This window comes from Primulina tabacum, chromosome 10, assembly GCF_025594145.1.
Source record: "Primulina tabacum isolate GXHZ01 chromosome 10, ASM2559414v2, whole genome shotgun sequence".
NCBI classification, from domain to species: Eukaryota; Viridiplantae; Streptophyta; class Magnoliopsida; order Lamiales; family Gesneriaceae; genus Primulina; species Primulina tabacum.
The window spans coordinates 28,769,595-28,782,087 of NC_134559.1; the positions used below are offsets into that span (position 1 = coordinate 28,769,595).

The 12,493-nt window shown below is 43.7% G+C and overlaps 16 non-coding genes across 16 annotated transcripts; all 16 read left to right on the top strand.

Moving 5' to 3' along the window:
• Positions 1-134: 134 nt before the first annotated feature.
• On the top strand, positions 135-253 carry LOC142508631 (5S ribosomal RNA). The gene has a single exon (XR_012806838.1). It is a non-coding gene; the product is annotated as a 5S ribosomal RNA (ribosomal RNA).
• A 682-nt stretch (positions 254-935) lies between these two features.
• On the top strand, positions 936-1,054 carry LOC142514968 (5S ribosomal RNA). The gene has a single exon (XR_012810837.1). It is a non-coding gene; the product is annotated as a 5S ribosomal RNA (ribosomal RNA).
• Positions 1,055-1,731: 677 nt separating this feature from the next.
• LOC142507108 (5S ribosomal RNA) lies at positions 1,732-1,850 on the top strand. The gene has a single exon (XR_012805372.1). It is a non-coding gene; the product is annotated as a 5S ribosomal RNA (ribosomal RNA).
• Positions 1,851-2,488: 638 nt separating this feature from the next.
• LOC142516524 (5S ribosomal RNA) lies at positions 2,489-2,607 on the top strand. Its single transcript, XR_012812314.1, has one exon. It is a non-coding gene; the product is annotated as a 5S ribosomal RNA (ribosomal RNA).
• Positions 2,608-3,289: 682 nt separating this feature from the next.
• Positions 3,290-3,408, top strand: LOC142517481 (5S ribosomal RNA). Its single transcript, XR_012813226.1, has one exon. It is a non-coding gene; the product is annotated as a 5S ribosomal RNA (ribosomal RNA).
• Positions 3,409-4,089: 681 nt separating this feature from the next.
• On the top strand, positions 4,090-4,208 carry LOC142512501 (5S ribosomal RNA). Its single transcript, XR_012808848.1, has one exon. It is a non-coding gene; the product is annotated as a 5S ribosomal RNA (ribosomal RNA).
• A 682-nt stretch (positions 4,209-4,890) lies between these two features.
• Positions 4,891-5,009, top strand: LOC142509133 (5S ribosomal RNA). The gene has a single exon (XR_012807320.1). It is a non-coding gene; the product is annotated as a 5S ribosomal RNA (ribosomal RNA).
• Positions 5,010-5,681: 672 nt separating this feature from the next.
• On the top strand, positions 5,682-5,800 carry LOC142506494 (5S ribosomal RNA). The gene has a single exon (XR_012804783.1). It is a non-coding gene; the product is annotated as a 5S ribosomal RNA (ribosomal RNA).
• Positions 5,801-6,482: 682 nt separating this feature from the next.
• LOC142516875 (5S ribosomal RNA) lies at positions 6,483-6,600 on the top strand. The gene has a single exon (XR_012812646.1). It is a non-coding gene; the product is annotated as a 5S ribosomal RNA (ribosomal RNA).
• Positions 6,601-7,281: 681 nt separating this feature from the next.
• On the top strand, positions 7,282-7,400 carry LOC142507290 (5S ribosomal RNA). Its single transcript, XR_012805550.1, has one exon. It is a non-coding gene; the product is annotated as a 5S ribosomal RNA (ribosomal RNA).
• A 679-nt stretch (positions 7,401-8,079) lies between these two features.
• Positions 8,080-8,198, top strand: LOC142514325 (5S ribosomal RNA). The gene has a single exon (XR_012810223.1). It is a non-coding gene; the product is annotated as a 5S ribosomal RNA (ribosomal RNA).
• Positions 8,199-8,880: 682 nt separating this feature from the next.
• On the top strand, positions 8,881-8,999 carry LOC142514229 (5S ribosomal RNA). Its single transcript, XR_012810133.1, has one exon. It is a non-coding gene; the product is annotated as a 5S ribosomal RNA (ribosomal RNA).
• A 684-nt stretch (positions 9,000-9,683) lies between these two features.
• On the top strand, positions 9,684-9,802 carry LOC142516273 (5S ribosomal RNA). Its single transcript, XR_012812076.1, has one exon. It is a non-coding gene; the product is annotated as a 5S ribosomal RNA (ribosomal RNA).
• Positions 9,803-10,484: 682 nt separating this feature from the next.
• Positions 10,485-10,603, top strand: LOC142509532 (5S ribosomal RNA). The gene has a single exon (XR_012807701.1). It is a non-coding gene; the product is annotated as a 5S ribosomal RNA (ribosomal RNA).
• Positions 10,604-11,286: 683 nt separating this feature from the next.
• LOC142517460 (5S ribosomal RNA) lies at positions 11,287-11,405 on the top strand. Its single transcript, XR_012813205.1, has one exon. It is a non-coding gene; the product is annotated as a 5S ribosomal RNA (ribosomal RNA).
• A 683-nt stretch (positions 11,406-12,088) lies between these two features.
• LOC142514861 (5S ribosomal RNA) lies at positions 12,089-12,207 on the top strand. The gene has a single exon (XR_012810737.1). It is a non-coding gene; the product is annotated as a 5S ribosomal RNA (ribosomal RNA).
• Positions 12,208-12,493: the final 286 nt, after the last annotated feature.

The window sequence follows — 12,493 nt, forward strand, 5'->3', positions numbered from 1 at the left end:
TCCTAGATCTGCCATCGCGCCAGAACGATTAACCTCATGGTTCTGATTGGGCGAGAGCAGTGACGCGTGTTGTCCATCGCCGCCCGCTCCACACGTACTCGAAGGATATAAGAATAAACATAAAACTAAATGTCAGGTGCGATAATACCAGCACTAATGCACCGGATCCCATAAGAACTCCGATGTTAAGCGTGCTTGTGCGAGAGCAGTACTACGATGGGTGACCCCCTGGGAAATCATCGTGTTGCACCCCTTTTCGTGTTTTTCAATTTTTGATTACTTGTTGACAGACGATTTTCGGCTCAAATCATCTGACTCTCGATAAAGACTAGATAAGACATGTGAAATCAACGTAGCTCGGGCACTGCCGGAATTGGACAAAATTGTAGCCTAATTTGATTGTAAACGGGCAAACGAACGAGACTCATTACTCCGCAATGAGCTGGCGAGATTTTAGACGAATTCCTTCTCTAAGACCCTCTAGTTTGCGATTTTCCGCTTCTGTTAAGCTTCTGTTTCTTCGAGAAATCCTCTTAGGAAGTCCGAAATTAGATTCCAGTTCTATTTTATCGTATCCCAAGCATAATAATAGCTTTACATTCGCTATTTTGTTCTTATTATTTTTTTCTATTTTCTGGGAACATTTAGCGATTTTTGTTGTCGTGAGCCGGTGCTGTGCGGAAGGATATGACGCAGATTACTCCGGAGACGGTTAACTCATTAAAAACAATTATTTCGATTGTTTTAGCCATAATTTACGTAAAAGGTCGAGACACGAGGACTTCTAAGGGAGGTCACCCATCCTAGGTTTGCTATCGCGCCAGAACGCTTAACTTCATGGTTCTGATTGGGCGAGAGCAGTGCCGCGTGTTGTCCATTGCCACCCGCTCCACACGTACTCGAGGGATATAAGAATAAACATAAAACTCAATGTCAGGTGCGATCATACCAGCACTAATGCACCGGATCCCATCAGAACTCCGAAGTTAAGCGTGCTTGGGCGAGAGCAGTACTAGGATATGTGACCCCCTGGGAAGTCCTCGTGTTGCATCTCTTTTCGTGTTTTTATATTTTTGATTACTTGTTGACAGACAATTTTCGGCTCAAATCATTTGAATCTCGATCGGGACCAGATAAGACATGTGAAATCAACGCAGCTCAGGCACTGCCGGATTTGGACAAAATTGTAGGCTAATTTGATTGTAAACGGGCAAACGAACGAGACTCATTACTCCGCAATGAGCTGGTGAGATTTTAGCCGAATTCCTTCTCTAAGACCCTCTAATTTGCGATTTTTCGCTTCTGTTAAGCTTCCGTTTCCTCGAGAAATCCACTTAGAAAGTCTGAAATTCGATTCCAGTTCCATTTTATCGTATCTCAGGCATAATAATAGCTTTACATTCCCTATTACTTCTTCTAATTTTTTTTTTCTGGGAACATTTAGCGATTTTTGTTGTCGTGAGCCGGTGCTGTGCGAAAGGGTATGATGCAGATTACTCCGGAGACGGTTAACTCATTAAAAACAATTATTTCGACTGTTTTAGCCATAATTTACGTAAAAAGTCGCGACACGAGGGCTTCCCAGGGACGTCACCCATCCTAGCTCTGCCATCGCGCCAGAACGCTTAATTTCATGGTTCTGATTGGGCGAGAGCAGTGCCGCGTGTTGTCCATCGTCGCCCGCTCCACACGTACTCGAGGGATATAAGAATAAACATCCCACTCAATGTCGGGTGCGATAATACCAGCACTAATGCATTGGATCCCATCAGAACTCCGAAGTTAAGCTTGCTTGGGCGAGAGCAGTACTAGGATGGGTGACCCCCTGGGATGTCCTCGTGTTGCATCCCTTTTCGTGTTTTTCTATTTTGATTACTTGTTGAAAGATGATTTGGGCTCAAATCATCTAAATCTTGATCGAGACCAAATAAGACATGTGAAATCAACGTAACTCGGGCACTGTCGGATTTGGACAAAATCGTAGCCTAATTTTATTGTAAACGGTCTTAGCCGAATTCATTCTCTAAGACCCTCTAATTTGCGATTTTTCGGTTCTGTTAAGCTTCCGTTTCCTCGAGAAATCTGCTTAGGAAGTCCGAAATTTGATTCCTGTTCCATTTTATCGTATCCCAGACATAATAATAGCTTTACATTCGCTATTTTCTTTTTCTTATATTTTTCAATTTTCTGGTAACATTTAGCGATTTTTGTTGTCGTGAGCCGGTGCTGTGCGGAAGGGTAGGACGCAGATTACTCCGGAGACGGTTAACTCATTAAAAACAATTATTTTGACTGTTTTAGCCATAATTTACGTAAACGGTCGCGACACGAGGAGTTCCCAGGGAGGTCACCCTTCTTAGCTCTTCCATCGCGCCAGAACGCTTAACTTAATGGTTCTGATTGGGCGAGAGGAGTGCGGCGTGTTGTCCATTGCCGCCCGCTCCACATGCGCTCGAGGGATATAAAAATAAACATCAAACTCAATGTCGGGTGCGATCATACCAGCACTTATGCACCGGATCCCATCAAAACTCCGAAATTAAGTGTGCTTGGGCGAGAGCAGTACTAGGATGGGTGACCCCCTGGGAAGTCCTTGTGTTGCATCCCTTTTCGTGTTTTTCTATTTTTGATTACTTGTTGACAAACGATTTTCTGCTCAAATCCTCTGAATCTCGACCGGGACCAGATAAGACGTGAAATCAATGTAGCTCGTGCACTGCCGTATTTCGACAAAATTGTAGCCTAATTTGATTGTAAACGGGCAAACGAACGAGACTCATTACTTTGCAATGAGCTGACGAGATTTTAGCCGAATTCCTTCTCTAAGATCCTCTAATTTGCGATTTTCTGATTCTGTTAAGCTTCCGATTCCTCGAGAAATCCACTTAGGAAGTCCGAAATTCGGTTCCGGTTTCATTTTATCGTATCCCAGGCATAATAATAGCTTTACATTCCCTATTTTCTTATTCTTATTTTTTTTTCTATTTTCATTGAACATTTAGCAATTTTTGTTGTCGTGAGCCGGTTCTGTGCTGAAGGGTATGACGCAGATTACTCCGGAGACGGTTAACTCATTAAAAACAATTATTTCGACTGTTTTAGCCATAATTAACGTAAACGGTCGCGACACAAGGACTTCCCAGGGATGTCACCCATCCTAGCTCTTCCATCGCGCCAGAAAGCTTAACTTCATGGTTCTGATTCGGCGAGAGCAGTGCCACGTGTTGTCTATCGCCGCCCGCTCCACACGTACTCGAAGGATATAAGAATAAACATCCCACTCAATGTCGGGTCCGATCATACCAGCACTAATGCACCGGATCCCATCAGAACTCCGAAGTTAAGCATGCTTGGGCGAGAGCAATACTAGGATGGGAGACCCTTTGGGAAGTCCTCGTGTTGCACCCATTTTCGTATTTTTTTATTTTTGATTACTTGTTGACAGACAATTTTCAGCTTAAATCATCTGAATCCCGATCGGGACCAGATAAGACGTGAAATCAATGTAGCTCGGGCACTGCCGGATTTGGACAAAATTGTAGCCTAATTTGATTGTAAACGGGCAAACGAACGAGACTCATTACTTCACAATGAGCTGGCGAGATTTTAGCCGAATTCCTTCTCTAAGACCCTCTAATTTGCGATTTTCCGATTCTGTTAATATTCCGATTACTTGAGAAATCCGCTTAGGAAGTCCGAAATTCGCTTCCGGTTTCATTTTATCGTATCCCAGGCATAATAATAGCTTTCTATTCCCTATTTTCTTATTCTTATTTTTTTTCTATTTTCATGGAACATTTAGAGATTTTTGTTGTCGTGAGCCGGTTCTGTGCGGAAGGGTATGGCAGAGATTACTCCGGAGACGGTTAACTCATTAAAAACAATTATTTCAACTGTTTTAGCCATAATTTACGTAAACGATCGCGACACGAGAACTTCCCAGGGATGTCACCCATCCTAACTCTTCCATCGCGCCAGAAAGCTTAACTTCATGGTTCTGATTCGGCGAGAGCAGTGCCACGTGTTGTCCATCGCCGCCCACTCCACACGTACTCGAGGGATATAAGAATAAACATCCCACTCAATGTCGGGTGCGATCATACCAGCACTAATGCACCGGATCCCATCAGAACTCCGAAGTTAAGCATGCTTGGGCGAGAGCAGTACTAGGATGGGAGACCCTCTGGGAAGTCCTCGTGTTGCACCCCTTTTCGTATTTTTCTATTTTTGATTACTTGTTGACAGACAATTTTCGGCTCAAATCATCTGAATCCCGATCGGGACCAGATAAGACGTGAAATCAACGTAGCTCGGGCACTGCCGGATTTGGACAAAATTGTAGCCTAATTTGATTGTAAACGGGCAAACGAACGAGACTCATTACTCCGCAAAGAGCTGACGAGATTTTAGCCGAATTCCTTCTCTAAGACCCTCTAATTTGCGATTTTCCGCTTCTGTTAAGCTTCCGGTTCCTCGAGAAATCCGCTTAGGAAGTCCGAAATTCGATTTCGGTTTTATTTTAACGTATCCCAGGCATAATAATAGCTATACATTCACTATTTTCATATTCTTATTTTTTTTTCTATTTTCTGGGAACTTTTAGCGATTTTTGTTGTCGTGAGCCGGTTCAATGCGGAAGGGCATGACGCAGATTACTCCGGAGACGGTTAACTCATTAAAAACAATTATTTCGACTGTTTTAGCCATAATTTACGTAAACGGTCGCGACACGAGGACTTCCCAGGGAGGTTACCCATTCTAGCTCTGCCATCGCGCCAGAACGCTTAACTTCATTGTTCTGATTGGGCGAGAGCAGTGCCGCGTGTTGTCTATCGCCGCGCTCTCCACACGTACTCGAGGGATATAAGAATAAACATACCACTCAATGTCGGGTGCAATCATACCAGCACTAATACACCGTATCCCATCATAACTCCGAAGTTAAGCGTGCTTGGGCGAGAGCAGTACCAAGATGGGTGTCTCTTTGGGAAGTCCTCGTGTTGCACCCCTTTTCGTGTTTTTCTATTTTTGATTACTTATTGACAGACGATTTTCGGCTCAAATCATCTGAATCTCGATCAGGACCAGAGAAGACATGTGAAATCAACGTAGCTCGGGCACTGCCGGATTTGGACAAAATTGTAGGCTAATTTGATTGTAAACGGGCAAACGAACGAGACTCATTTCTCCGCAACGAGCTGGTGAGATTTTAGCCGAATTCCTTCTCTAAAACCCTCCAATTTGCGATTTTCCGCTTCGCTTTCCTCGAGAAATCAGCTTATGAAGTCCGAAATTCGATTCCGGTTTTATTTTATCGTATCTCAGGCATAATAATAGCTTTACATTCGCTATTTTCTTCTTCTTATTTTTTTTCTATTTTCTAGGAACATTTAGCGATTTTTGTTGTCGTGAGCTTGTTCTGTGCGGAAGGGTATGACGCAGATTACTCCGGAGACGGTTAACTCATGAAAAAAAATTATTTCGACTGTTTTCTCCATAATTTACGTAAACGGTCGCGACACGAGGACTTCCCAGGGAGGTCACCCATCCTAGCTCTACCATCGCGCCAAAACGCTTAACTTCATGGTTCTGATTGGGCGAGAGCAGTGCCACGTGTTTTCCATCGCCGCCCGCTCCACACGTACTCGACGGATATAAGAATAAACATCCCACTCAATGTCGGGTGCGATCATACCAGCACTAATGCACCGGATCCCATCAGAAATCCGAAGTTAAGCATGCTTGGACGAGAGCAGTACTAGGATGGGAGACCCTCTGGGAAGTCATCGTGTTGCACCCCTTTTCGTATTTTTCTATTTTTGATTACTTGTTGACAGACAATTTTTGGCTCAAATCATCTGAATCCCGATCGGGACCAGATAAGACGTGAAATCAACGTAGCTCAGGCACTGCCGGATTTGGACAAAATTGTAGCCTAATTTGATTGTAAACGGGCAAACGAACGAGACTCATTACTTCGCAATGAGCTGGCGAGATTTTATCCGAATTCCTTCTCTAAGACCCTCTAATTTGCGATTTTCCGATTCTGTTAAGCTTCCGATTACTCGAGAAATCCGCTTAGGAAGTCCGAAATTCGCTTCCGGTTTCATTTTATCGTATCCCAGGCATAATAATAGCTTTACATTCCCTATTTTCTTATTCTTATTTTTTTTTCTATTTTCATGGAACATTTAGCGATTTTTGTTGTCGTGAGCCGATTCTGTACGGAAGGGTATGACAAAGATTACTCCGGAGACGGTTAACTCATTAAAAACAATTATTTCGACTGTTTTAGCCATAATTTACGTAAACGGTCGCGACATGAGGACTTCCCAGGGATGTCACCCATCCTAGCTCTTCCATCGCGCCAGAAAGCTTAACTTCATGGTTCTGATTCGGCGAGATCAGTGCCACGTGTTTTCCATCGCCGCCCACTCCACACGTACTCGAGGGATATAAGAATAAACATCCCACTCAATGTCGGGTGCGATCATACCAGCACTAATGCACCGGATCCCATCAGAACTCCGAAGTTAAGCATGATTGGGCGAGAGCAGTACTAGGATGGGAGACCTCTGGGAAGTCCTCGTGTTGCACCCCTTTTCGTATTTTTCTATTTTTGATTACTTGATGACAAACAATTTTCGGCTCAAATCATCTGAATCCCGATCGGGACCAGATAAGACGTGAAATCAACGTAGCTCGGGCACTGCCGGATTTGGACAAAATTGTAGCCTAATTTGATTGTAAACGGGCAAACGAACGAGACTCATTACTCCGCAATGAGCTGGCGAGATTTTAGCCGAATTTTTTCTCTAAGACCCTCTAATTTGCGATTTTCCGCTTCTGTTGAGCTTTCGTTTCCTCGAGAAATCCGTTTAGGAAGTCCGAAATTCGATTTTGGTTCCATTTTATCATATCCCAGGCATAATAATAGCTTTACATTCCCTATTTTCTTATTCTTATTTTTTTTCTATTTTCGGGGAACATTTAGCGATTTTTGTTGTCGTGAACCGGTTCTGTGCGGAAGGGTATGACGGAGATTACTACGGAGACGGTTAACTCATTAAAAACATTTATTTTGACTGTTTTAACCATAATTTACGTAAACGGTCGCGACACGAGGACTTCCCATGGATTTCACCCATCCTAACTCTGCCATCGCGCCAGAAAGCTTAAATTCATGGTTCTGATTGGGCGAGAGCAGTGCCGCGTGTTGTCCATCGCCGCCCGCTCCACACGTACTCGAGGGATATAAGTATAAACATCCCAGTCAATGTCGGGTGCGATCATACCAGCACTAATGCACCGGATCCCATCAGAACTACGAAGTTAAGCATGCTTCGGCGAGAGTAGTACTAGGATGAGTGACCCCCTGGGAAGTCCTCGTGTTGCACCCCTTTTCGTGTTTTTCTATTTTTGATTACTTGTTGACAGACGATTTTCGGCTCAAATCATCTGAATCTCGATCGGGATCAAATAAGACATGTGAAATCAACGTAGCTCGGGCACTGCCGGATTTGGACAAAATTGTAGCCTAATTTGATTGTAAACGGGCAAACGAACGAGACTCATTACTCCGCAATGTGCTCGCGAGATTTTAGCCGAATTCCTTCTCTAAGACCCTCTAATTTGCGATTTTCCGCTTCTGTTGAGCTTTCGTTTCCTCGAGAAATCCGTTTAGAAAGTCCGAAATTCGATTTTGGTTCCATTTTATCGTATCCCAGGCATAATAATAGATTTACATTCGCTATTTTCTTCTTTTGTTTTTTCTTTTTTCTGAGAACATTTAGCGATTTTTTTTGTCGTGAGCCTGTTCTGTGCGAAAGGGTATGACGCAGATTACTCCGGAGATGGTTAACTCATTAAAAATAATTATTTCGACTGTTTTAGCTATAATTTATGTAAACGATCGCGACACGGGGACTTCACAGGGAGGTCACCCATCCTAGCTCTGCCATCGCGCCAGAACGCTTAACTTCATGGTTCTGATTGGGCGAGAGTAGTGCCGCATTTTGTCCATCGCCGCCCGCTCCACACGTACTCAAAAGATATAAGAACAAACATCCCACTCATGTCGGGTGCAATCATTCCAGCACTTATGCACCGGATCCCATCAGAACTCCGAAGTTGAGCGTGCTTGGGCGAGAGCAGTACTAAGATGGGTGACCCCCTGGGAAGTCCTCGTGTTGCACCCTTTTCGTGTTTTTCTATTTTTGATTACTTGTTGACAGACGATTTTCGGCTCAAATCATCTGAATCTCGATCGGGACCAGATAAGACATGTGAAATCAACGTAGCTCGAGGATTGCCGGATTTGGACAAAATTGTAGCCTAATTTCATTGTAAACGGGCAAACGAACGAGACTCATTACTCCGCAATGAGCTGGCGAGATTTTAGCCGAATTCCTTCTCTAAGACCCTCTAATTTGCGATTTTCCGCTTCTGTTAAGCTTCCGTTTCCTCGAGAAATCCGCTTATGAAGTCCGAAATTCGATTCCGGTTCCATTTTATCGTATCTCATGCATAATAATAGCTTTACATTCGCTATTTTATTCTTTTAATTTTTTTATATTTTCTGGGAATATTTAGCGATTTTTGTTGTCGTGAGCCGTTTCTGTGCGGAAGGGTATTACGTAGATTACTCCGGAGACGGTTAACTCATTAAAAACAATTATTTCGACTGTTTTATCCATAATTTACGAAAACGGTCGCGACGCGAGGACTTCCCAGGGAGGTAACCCATCCTCGCTCTCCCATCGCGCCAGAACGTTTAAATTTCATGGTTTTGATTGGGCCAGAGCAGTGCCGCGTATTGTCCATCGCCGCCCGCTCCACACGTACTCAAGGGATATAAGAATAAACATCCCACTCAATGTTGGGTGCGATCATACCAGCACTAATGCACCGGATCCCATCAGAACTCCGAAGTTAAGCGTGCTTGGGCGAGAGCAGTACTAGGACGAGTGACCCCCTGGGAAGTCCTCGTGTTGCACCTCTTTTCGTGTTTTTCTATTTTTGATTACTTGTTGACAGACGATTTTCAGCTCAAATCATCTGACTCTCGATCATTACCATAGAAGACATGTGTAATCAACGTAGCTCGGGCACTACCGGATTTGGAAAAATTTGTAGGCTAATTTGATTGTCAACGGGCAAACGAACGAGACTCGTTACTCCGCAATGAGCTGGCGAGGTTTTAGCCGAATTCCTTCTCTAGGACCCTCTAATTTGCGATTTTCCGCTTCTGTTAAGCTTCCGTTTCCTCGAGAAATCCATTTAGGAAGTCCGAAATTCGATTTTGGTTCCATTTTATCGTATCCTAGGCATAATAAAAGCTTTACATTCGCTATATTCTTCTTCTTATTTTTTTTCCTATTTTCAGGGATCATTTAGCGATTTTTGTTGTCATGAGCCGGTTCTGTGCGGAAGGATATTACGTAGATTACTCCGGAGACGGTTAACTCATTAAAAAAAATTATTTCGACTTTTCTATCCATAATTTACGTAAACGGTCGCGACACGAGAATTTCCTAGGGAGGTAACCCATCCTCGCTCTGCCATCGCGCCAGAACGCTTAACTTCATGGTTTTGATTGGGCGAGAGCAGTGCCGCGTATTGTCCATCGCCGCCTGCTCCACACGTACTCAAGGGATATAAGAATAAACATCCCACTCAATGTCGGGTGCGATCATACCAGCAATAATGCACCGGATCCCATCAGAACTCCGAAGTTAAGCGTGCTTGTGCGAGAGCAGTACTAGGATGAGTGACCCCCTGGGAAGTCCTCGTGTTGCACCCCTTTTCGTGTTTTTCTATTTTTGATTACTTGTTGACAGACGATTTTCGGCTCAAATCCTCTGAATCTCGACCGGGACCAGATAAGACGTGAAATCAACGTAGCTCGGGCACTGCCGTATTTGAACAAAATTATAGCCTAATTTGATTGTAAACGGGCAAACGAACGAGAGTCATTACTTCGCAATGAGCTGGCGAGATTTTAGCCGAATTCCTTCTCTAAGACCCTCTAATTTGCGATATTCCGATTCTTTTAAGCTTCCATTTCCTCGACAAATCCGCTTAGGAAGTCCGAAATTTTCTTCCGGTTTCATTTTATTGTATCCCAGACATGATAATAGCTTTACATTCCCTATTTTCTTATTCTTATTTTTTTTTCTATTTTCATGGAACATTTAGCGATTTTTGTTGTCGTGAGCCGGTTCTGTGCGGAAGAACATGACGCAGATTACTCCGGAGAGGGTTAACTCATTAAAAACAATTATTTCGACTGTTTTAGCCATAATTTACGTAAACGGTCGCGACACGAGGACTTCCCATGGATTTCACCCATCCTAACTCTGCCATCGCGCCAGAAAGCTTAACTTCATGGTTCTCATTGGGCGAGACGAGTGCCGCGTGTTGTCTATCGCCGCCCGCTCCACACGTACTCGAGGGATATAAGAATAAACATCCCACTAAATGTCGGGTGCGATCATATCAGCACTAATGCACCGGATTCCATAAGAACTCCGAAGTTAAGCATGCTTCGGCGAGAGCAGTACTAGGATGAGTGACCCCCTGGGAAGTCCTCGTATTGCACCTCTTTTCGTGTTTTTCTATTTTTGATTACTTGTTGACAGACGATTTTCGGTTCAAATCATCTGAATCTCGATCGGGATCAGATAAGACATGTGAAATCGACGTAGCTCGGGCACTGCCGGATTTGGACAAAATTGTAGCCTAATTTGATTGTAAACGTGCAAACGAACGAGACTCATTACTCTGCAATGTGCTGGCGAGATTTTAGCCGAATTCCTTCTCTAAGACCCTCTAATTTGCGATTTTCCGCTTCTGTAAAACTTCCGTTTCCTCGCGAAATCCATTTAGGAAGTCCGAAATTCGATTTTGGTTCCATTTTATCGTATCCCAGGCGTAATAATAGATTTACATTCGCTATTTTCTTCTTTTTATTTTTTTTTCTATTTTCTGAGAACATATAGCGATTTTTTTTGTCGTGAACCGGTTCTGTGCGAAAGGGTATGACGCAGATTACTCCGGAGACGGTTAACTCATTAAAAATAATTATTTCGACTGTTTTAACTATAATTTACGTAAACGGTCGCGACACGAGGACTTCACAGGGAGGTCACCCATCCTAGCTCTGCCATCACGCCAGAATGCTTAACTTCATGGTTCTGATTGGGCGAGAGTAGTGCCGCATTTTGTCCATCGCCGCCCGCTCCGCACGTACTCGAAAGATATAAGAATAAACAACCAACTCATGTCGGGTGCGATCATACAAGCACTTATGCACCGGATCCCATCAGAACTCCGAAGTTAAGCGTGCTTGGGCGAGAGCAGTACTTGGATTGGTGACCCTCTAGGAAGTCCTCGTGTTGCACCCCTTTTCGTGTTTTTCTATTTTTGATTACTTGTTGACAGACGATTTTCGGCTCAAATCATTTGAATCTCGATCGGGACCAGATAAGACATGTGAAATCAACGTAGCTCGGGCATTGCCGGATTTGAACAAAATTGTAGCCTAATTTCATTGTAAACGGGCAAACGAACGAGACTCATTACTCCGCAATAAGCCTGCGAGATTTCAGCCGAATTCCTTCTCTAAAACCCTCTAATTTCCGATTTTCCGCTTCTGTTAAACTTCCGTTTTCTCGAGAAATCCGCTTAGGAAGTTCGAAATTCAATTCCGGTTCCATTTTATCGTATCTCAGGCATAATAATAGCTTTACATTCGCTATTTTCTTCTTCTTATTTTTTTTTCTATTTTCTGAAACATTTAGAGATTTTTGTTGTCGTGAGCCGGTTCTGTGCGAAAGGGTATGACGCAGATTACTCCGGAGACGGTTAACTCATTAAAAACAATTATTTCGACTGTTTTAGCTATAATTTACGTAAACGGTCGCGAGATGGGGACTTCACAGGGAGGTCACCCATCCTAGCTCTGCCATCGCGCCAGAACGCTTAACTTCATGGTTCTGATTGGGAGAGAGCAGTGCCGCGTGTTGTCCATCGCCGCCCGCTCCACACGTACTCGAGGGATATAAGAATAAACATCCCACTCAATGTCGGGTGCGATCATACAAGCACTAATGCACCGGATCCCATCAGAACTCCGAAGCTAAGCGTGCTTGGGCGAGAGCAGTAATAGGATGGGTGACCCCCTGGGAAGTCCTCGTGTTGCACCCCTTTTCGTGTTTTTCTATTTTTGATTACTTGTTGACAGACGATTTTCAGCTCAAATCATCTGAATCTCGATCGGGACCAGGTAAGACATGTGAAATCAACGTAGCTCGGGCACTGCCGGATTTGGACAAAATTGTAGCCTAATTTGATTGTAAACGGGAAAACGAACGAGACTCATTACTCCGCAATGAGCTGCCGAGATTTTAGCCGAATTTTTTCTCTAAAACCCTCTAATTTGCGAGTTTTTGCTTTTGTTAAGCTTCCGTTTCCTCGAGAAATCCGCTTAGGA